Raw genomic sequence first — 8,809 nt, 5'->3', positions numbered from 1 at the left:
AATAAAAGAATACCTAACATGTGCGTGGGAATAACATTCCCAAGATTAAGCACACAATATTTACTATTGGGAAATAGATATTACCCCCACTTGAGAATGTTACCCAACCAAACATGAGAATCTTTAACTAGGAAAAAAATATACCTATCAGGAATCATGAAATCCTTGATCCAAACGGGACCTTATTGTTTTTCTTCGGTAAAGAAAAGTATTAACTTTATTTAATTTTCTGGTTTTTTTTTATTCATTCCCATTTCAGCTTTTCCAAAAATTTTCTATAAAGGTGTGTTCTTTGCTATGCCTTTTCTCAGATTTGATGTAGGTTCCAGTTAGATGCATATAAAGCTTGGAAATGAAGATATGAAGTTTAATTTTGTTATAATATGAAATTGATAGTAGGGGATAAACTTGAAAGATGGGATCTTGATTTGGGGTTCTATTGCTTTGTTGATATTTCTTTGTGTTAAGCATGCTTGCTAATGTTGTGTTTTCCCTTTCTCTTGCACAAATTTCTATTATGCGTATGTTATTTAAACCTTGAACATTTAAAAACCAAGCAAGTGACTTTGTGATGCTTTTTATGTTACTGGCTGTGGGGACCTTATAGCTCTCTTGATAGGTGAAGATGGATAACAAGGGGGAAGTTGGAGTTCAACCTCACCTTGAAGTAAGTTATTATTCATATTTTAATGTTTTATAGTCCTCCATTCTTTGTTCTTCAACCCTTTTTTTGGTTGATGAATATGCATTTTAAGTTGCTATTTCCTCTTTAGTGTATCTAGAGCCAGCATTTCTATTGTTGTAGTGCATATTGTTGCAGATGGGACCACTAGATGATGTGGCAATGCATGATCTCGATGATGAGTGCCTCTATTCCTCTGAAATGGATGCTCAAAAGACACATCCTATTCATTCAAATCAACCGGTTTTGTTCTCTGGTTTGCCTGTTGGTGGTAATAAAATGACAAGGAATGGTGTTTATAAGAGCATAAAGACCGTAGTTTTCTCGAATAAACTCAACTTGCTTATTCCTTTTGGGCCTCTAGCGATTATGGTTCATAAAATGAGCGATAGTAATGTGAGTTTTAGTTTTGATGCTCTTTTTTTGCTTGGTTTTCTTTTTGAATTAAGTTCTTTAAATGGTGAGGTGGATTGATGGGGTGGGTCTTCTTTCTAAGTTTGCTAGGTATAACACCTTTTGCGGACCGTTTGGGTTATGCTACTGAGTATGGATTCGTGTTCTTCTTTGAATTTGGTATTTTGATGCTATGAGTTGTTCTATTGCCGCCTAATATTGCTTTTTTATTTGATCAAATTTAGGCAGCTGGCTTTTCACACTGGACCTACAGGTTTTTTTTCTATTCTTAATTCTTATGGATTTTTTCTTGATTAAACTTGTTTGTTGGTTTTAACTTGCTTGTCAAGGTTCCACTTAAAACCCCCTCTCTTTTCTTTTTTATTTTTAATTATAAGTTCCGTGTTGTAATAATTTTTCATCTGTCTAAACGAGTTTCAGTCGGTGGTATTCTAAATGCTACATTTGGGAATGCAACCGAATTGATTATTTCAATTTATGCACTGAAAAGTGGAATGACACGTGTTGTTCAGTTCTCGTTGTTGGGCTCAATTTTGTCAAATATGCTGCTTGTTCTTGGATGTGCATTCTTTTGTGGAGGGCTTGCACATTATGGAAAGGAACAGGTCTTCAGCAAGGTAAAAGTATTAGTATGTTGTCTGATCTTATTTCTTCTATTTTCCATTATTCTATCACTCTAAACTGAAGTAAACTTACATTCAGGCAACAGCTGTTGTCAGTTCAGGACTGCTGCTGATGGAAGTCATGGGCCTACTCTTTCCAGCAGTCCTTCACTGCACACACACTGAACTGCAAGTTGGGAAGTCGGAGCTGGCTCTTTCAAGGTTTAGCAGTTGTGTTATGCTTCTAGCCTATGCTGCTTATCTTTGTTTTCCAGTTAAAAAGTCAAAAAGATACCTATGTTCCCGTTGGTGAGGTTGGTTATCATTGTTATTGGTATCCTTTTAATATAATAGGTACTTTCCTTGTTATTTTGTGTAGCATACTTGAGTGTTGTGGCAAATGGTGTAATGTCAGGAATGAAGTATCAATAGGGAGAATGAAAATGATAATGACGATGAAGCTCCAGAGATCTCCAAATGGGAATCAGTAATTTGGCTTGCTATCATGACTGCTTGGATTTCGATCCTGTCAGACTATTTGGTGGATACCATAGAGGTAACATTTGTTTTTTAATCTTTCCTCTTTCTTGGTTAAGGAGATGGATATGCTAAAACATTTGAGTTCATAGGTCACTCAAAGAATCCAGTTGTTAAATCGGGAGCGAGTATGTAATGAATCATACATACTGGTTTTATAATAAGCATCCTCTAATGTCATGTCTGGTCAAGCCAATCTGAGGATGAATCACTGATAGAATGATTTGAAAGTTGGTTAGAGGCCTGCATCTGCATCTGCATCTGCTTCTTTTTTTTTTTTTTTTGCACTTGAGGTATTAATTAGCACATTGTAGGGGTTTAAAATTGATTTTCCTTTTAAAAGCTTCACAAAGGCTCTTAACAGAATCCGGATTGATTATCTATGTAACAAGCTGTGCATGATTAATATCTATGCTCCAACTTGAAGGTGAGTATTACAGATTTATAGGTTAAATACTAGGGTTGATATATATTGTATGATATTCAAAGTTAATGTAGGATATTACTTTACATATTATAGGACCTTTATACTTGTATATATACTCATAATGTTGATGAATAAAATACAAGAAAGTATTATCTTCCTACTATTTCTGCAGTTTTTAAAAAGTTCTTGAGAATATATGGTGATTGGTTTTCAATTAGCTTTCTCTTGTCTGATGGTTGTTTCTTGGGGGGCATCTGGTGCATGGAATGTGCCGATTGCATTTATTAGCGTTATCTTCCTCCCCATAATTGGGAATGCTGCTGAGCATGCAAGCGCTATCATGTTTGCCATGAAAGACAAGCTTGTAAGTTGATTCTCTTAACTTCTATATCGTAAATTCATTTACATTTTTGCTATTTAATAAATTATCTTCAGGCATATCCCTGGGAGTGGCGGTAGGGTCATCAACTCAGATTTCTATGTTTGGGGTATGTATTGTACATTGGATCTACCTGTTTTTCTATTGATGCAATTCCATTATCTCCATATACATCCGAATGCTGGAGACTTATCGTTTTATTCTCCGGTTTCTGTAACAACAAGAAATGAGTTAAATATATTTCGTTACGATATCTGTCTCTTAGGTAGGGGGTGTGGCTTACTTTTGTCAATTATTTAGGATCATCCACTTTTTCACATCACTTGTAATGATGTTAAAGCATGAACGGTGTTCAAGTCACGAAGAATTTATACTCGACTTTGGAGCAAAGCTGGAACTGATTTTTTGCCTCAGTCATGTTAACTTTTATTGTCTTTGAATCTGCAGATACCATTTTGTGTGATTATTGGGTGGGCGATGGGGCAGGAAATGGACTTAAACTTCCAGCTTTTTTAGACAGCAACTCTGTTCATTACTGTTATAGTTGTAGCCTTTTTTCTGCAGGTTGGTATATCAAGAACTTTATATTCGAGTTTGAGTAATGGATATCATTTTTAAGAATTAACCGAATGAAAAATAGGACGAGAAGGCTGTGGGATGTAGGTGAAGGTAACTTTGTTTTTCTCTAATTTCGTGTGCAGGAGGGAACGTCTAACTACTTCAAAGGACTAATGCTTATACTTTGCTATCTGATAGTGGCAGCCAGTTTCTTCGTACATGAAGATCCTTCAGCAGCTGGTCAGTTCTTCCTCCATTCCTTGTCAAAATCCTTCTTTTGATTTGGTTTCTCTTTTGTGGTTTCCATTGTTTTAGTAATGGTTGTGCTGTATGTAATCAATTCGATATTACAGATCAAAGGAAGGAACCAAAGACTTGACACTAGTAAAACTGTTGAATTATGGGGATTTTGTAACCTGGAAAGTTGCAGAGGCAGATTTCAAACAAGTTTGTCCCACAAAGCATTGCATGCTGCTGTAAATAGTTTGTTGACAGCCAAATTTCCATATGTTTTCCCAGAGCTAAGTTAAATGCAGGATTAAACTGTGTATTTTTATAATCATAATCTTGTGACAAATCAAGATTCAAGCTTTTGGGATGAAAAATATGTTTTTTGCTTAAAAGACAGTAGTGATTAAGTAATATGATGCAATGGGATTTTTCATGGAAATAGTTTTACCTAATTCGTCCCCACCCCTACTAAACTTATTTTAATTCGTTTTATCTAATTCGTGTTGAAACGATGAAATTAACGTACCAAAAACTATTCACAGCAAAAGCAAAAGAAACAAAAACCCATCATAGCAAAATGTAAGGAAACAAAGATAGAGGGAAGAGTTTAGTTGGAGATTGGGTGGAAGGAGAAATAGTTGTCACACCTCAAACGGGGTTAAATTTTAATAATATAAAATATTAGTTTCATTGTGTGAGTGCTCTAAAAGTATAGGGATTTCTGCTGCAATTAGACCAAGAATAATATGTTAAAAACCAAATTCAGTTTTGTAGACTTGCTTTTCCCCCATTTTTAAGATTTAAACTGTTTCTCTCTTCTACGAAGTGACCTATATGATAAATGAATTGTTGTTATTCCTTGAGTACCTGGGTTCGAGCACCATAGATACCAATGATGTGAGTGTTCAATGTCAAAAAGGTTTAGAGTTATCTTTAAACAAATATTACATTGTACTTACACTAGATTAATAAAAAAATTGTTTCTCTCACACACACTCTCTTTAGCCTTCTTTGGTTTTGCTCAGTTTTGTCACTGTACTGACCGTCGTGACAGTCACTGCCGGTACCATTGGAATTCTTTCATTTTTTCCATTACCCTTGCGTTTGTGGAAGTGAGGCTAAGGAGTTTTGGGTTTCGTAAAACTATCGTCTCTGTCGCTCATTGTTAGAAAATAAGGTTTGTTTGAGACTCCTCACTAAAATTTAAATCTGTAAATTTGTGTATGACTTCGGTCACTGGAGGGTGGCTCACGCACCACATGCGTTGCTGTCGCGCGTGTGGAATTGTTTTTCCTGCAAACCGAGTTTGATGGGTTGAATCAGCTTGAGCAAACCAGACTCAATCTGTTTGATCGTATCGACTGACCTGTTTGATTGTCCAACTCGTTAACTTTGACTCTTGATCATTGACTTTGACCATTGACTGTTGACTTTGATCACATCCCTTTGACCATGATCATTGACTTTTTCTAAAGATCCCTATCTTTTTGTTTTTGACATCCTGAATTCATTTCCGCGGTCCGTTTTGCCAAATTCTAACACGAAAGCCCTGATTGTTTTTCATATTTAGTATTTTACAATATAGTTAAGTAAAAGTATGAAATTTATGGACTTATTATATGATAATATATTATGATGATGGTCACATGTCTCCGTACCGTTCCTTAGTAAGTCTTAAGTGTCTAAGTTCAGCTTAGCTTGACTCAACATGTTTGATTCGAGATACGCGTTTTCGTTACGCAAGATCTACTACTATTGTTTGTGGGAATTTAAAGCTTAGTTGGTATAGGTTAACTCATATATGTGTGTTCCTTTGACCTATTTGTTACCTTTGATATTGTATGCTATCACGCTATATGATATTATTTCTACATATTCTGGTTTGTGTATCTGGGTTATGACCCTTTTTTATTACTACTACATCATTTTAAATATGTACATTGATGCTTTCCTAATTCTGCATGAGATTTGATCCCCATCTTGATTTTGTTTGGGATCCTCTTCGGAGGGCTAAACCCTCATCCTAACTTCTGTATTATGACTTGGGCACCTATTCGGAAGGTAACGTTTGTCGACAGTCGTTTTCGTCCAAGTGACGCTTATTATACGTCATTATATATAATAATAATATAAATATTATTATTTATAAAGCCCGAAGGCCAGGTTACAAAGCGAGGCATACATGCCTGATTACAAACCCAACCCCAACTCGGGCTAGGTCCAGATTTGGGTTACAATTAATTCAGGCCCAGCAAACTGAACAAGGCCCAATTTCAGCAAGCCCACGAGCAAATCCACCAGAATCTAGGGTTTCCATCAACGTTCCAGTGTCGCACAGCTCTCCACCATCCGATCCAGATGAAGATCGACACACCAGATTGCTCCAGATGATTCCAGAAACCCTTGGGTATCATTGCAACCCTAGGGTCTATTCTGGCCACCGCCGCCATCGCTCCAACCAAAGACTGCCACGATGGTTGACGCCTCTCCAGATCTCACTAGAGCACTCCAGAAGCCTCTAGAAGATCAACACCAGCTGTACAACGCATCAAGCTAGGGCGAGTCACCACCGTGGGTCCGGTGACTCACCGGATCTCACCATCATTACACCGATCTTCAGGGGCTATATACACCCAGCCCTGCAAAGAAAGAAATAAAGCAAGAGAGAAAGAGGCAAACAACAACAAGAACGAGAAAGAGGAAGCTCTACAAGCAACAGAGAGCAAATATCCACACAACATCCAAGCAAGCAATGAAAGAGCAAAGAGAACAGTGATTTTACCGAAGGTAAAAATCCCAGATTTAGGCTTATTGAAGGATTTTTAGCAAAAAAAGGACTTGGATTCGAGACGAGGGTGTTCGAATCTACGTTTTGAGGTAGTTTGGTATTTTCCAACCACAATGATGAACAATACCGTGAACAGTACCGTGAACAGTGAACCGATACACTGCTACAGTACATGAACAGTGTATCGATGCACAAAAATTCGAAGAAAAAATGTGTATCTATGCACTGCTACAGTGCATCGATGACTTCTACAGTAATTTTCGTAAAATACATATAAATTCATAAAAACTTAAACTTTCATCAGTATAAAATTACCATTTACATATATACGTTTAAATTTATTTAAAACATTTTTATATTATTAAAATCTGTTACATGCCTACTAAACTATGACTAAAACAGTCTATAATGTCATACGGTTACTGATGAGGCGACATTGACTGAATGTCCCAATATCTCCTTACAAGCTGTATTCAACCTACGAGTGAAATAAAACACATGTTAAGTATTACTTAGTGAGGCATAATTAATCACAAATAACATTTTTACGTACAAATTATATTATGATATTTAATCTCCAAGGAATCTTTAATTCCAATGAATATACTATAATCTGCATTACTGATGCCATTAACTCATTTATCAATCATTATTGGAATCCATACATTCCATAGGAAATTCATACAATTCATGTAATTTCCTTTTTAATATTAGCACTCTCAGTGCTCTATCTGGAAGATCATACACTTAGTATGCTTCCCCTTTCATTTTAGCACACGAAGTGCCCTATTCAAAAATCCATACCATTAGTATGATTTTGTTACCATTTTAGCACATGAAATGCCCTATGTGAAAATCCATACCATTAGTATGATTTCCTTATCCTTGTAGCACCCTTAGTGCTTTATCTGGAAATCCATACACTTAGTATGATTCCCTTACCATTTTAGCACATAATATGCCCTATCTGGAAATCCATATTTTCAATATGATTTCCTTATCATTTAGCACACTCAGTGCTCCATATGGAAATCTATACATTCAATATGATTTCCTTATCATTTTAGCACACAAAATGCCATTCGGTAATCACTATACATACATCAATAGGTTATGCTATTTTAGCTATTACCACATGTACGTACACCTGGTTCGTATTGCTATTATTTCTAATACACAATTCTGATTACTCAACTACTTTGTCTTTGCCTTTCGTTTTGCTAGACTCGGGAGCTTGATTTCGATCTACTCAAGCATCCATTAAAGACACATTCAATATCACTTATTAGTATATTGAAATATTTCATTTCTTAAACTAAAAGAAAGGCTATTTTCATTTATTTATTTAATGTATGCATCGGTACATTTTATAATGTATCGATGCATCCTCTCACTGGTACATCGGTAAACAACCTATGCATCGATGCACTATCTGCATTCGATGTTTAATTATTTAAGTGTGCATCGGTACACTCCTTGTGCATCGATGCACTATCTACATTCGATGTTTAATTATTTAAGTGTGCATCGGTACATATTGAATGTGTACCGATGCATTTTATCCAGAATTTACATTTTGAGCACGAAAATCACTTAATTCCAGCTCAAATGCTCCATATTCCAACCCCTTTCATACCCTTAACTCCAATACCTTCATCTAAACTCATTTATACGCATTTACTACATCCTTAACCTCAAAATCTTTTATTCTACATGAGATTCAAGAATCATACCCAATTTTTAACATGTTCTAAATCTAATTGTAACACTTCATATCTCTTAATTAAGTTGATGACAAGTCAAATCTACCATAAAACATTCATAAACCTTCATATTTCATCATGTCACTCAAAAACTCATTTTCTTTAATCTCTAATATCTCATCTATAACTTAGTTTTAATCTCTTTTAAACCTTCCTATAGCTTCTATAATATACAAAGCTTCAATCCTCAACAAAAATTGAAGGAAACAACCATTAGATTGAAAACTTACCTTTGAGCTGAAGGGGAGAGTTTTCCACGGCAAGAAGAGAAAATGATGAAAGAAAAGGTTGACTTCATATTCTCCTCTTCATCTTATCTCTTATCCTAATCCCATTAAATTGAATATTAAATTCAATTTATTCCAAATGACCAAAATATCCCTTTAATAATCATTTCTTACAATTTAATCTAAACTATAAATCCTATT

The 8,809-nt window shown here is 35.5% G+C and overlaps 1 pseudogene; it reads left to right on the top strand.

Moving 5' to 3' along the window:
* Nucleotides 1-316: 316 nt before the first annotated feature.
* LOC120200486 lies at nt 317-3,946 on the top strand (annotated as a pseudogene).
* The last annotated feature ends 4,863 nt before the right edge of the window (nt 3,947-8,809 follow it).

This window comes from Hibiscus syriacus, unplaced genomic scaffold (assembly GCF_006381635.1).
Source record: "Hibiscus syriacus cultivar Baekdansim isolate YM2019G1 unplaced genomic scaffold, ASM638163v2 tig00005974_pilon, whole genome shotgun sequence".
Classification (NCBI taxonomy): Eukaryota; Viridiplantae; Streptophyta; class Magnoliopsida; order Malvales; family Malvaceae; genus Hibiscus; species Hibiscus syriacus.
The sequence above is the reverse complement of the archived record's forward strand: the minus strand, read 5'-3'. Positions and strand labels throughout refer to the sequence as shown.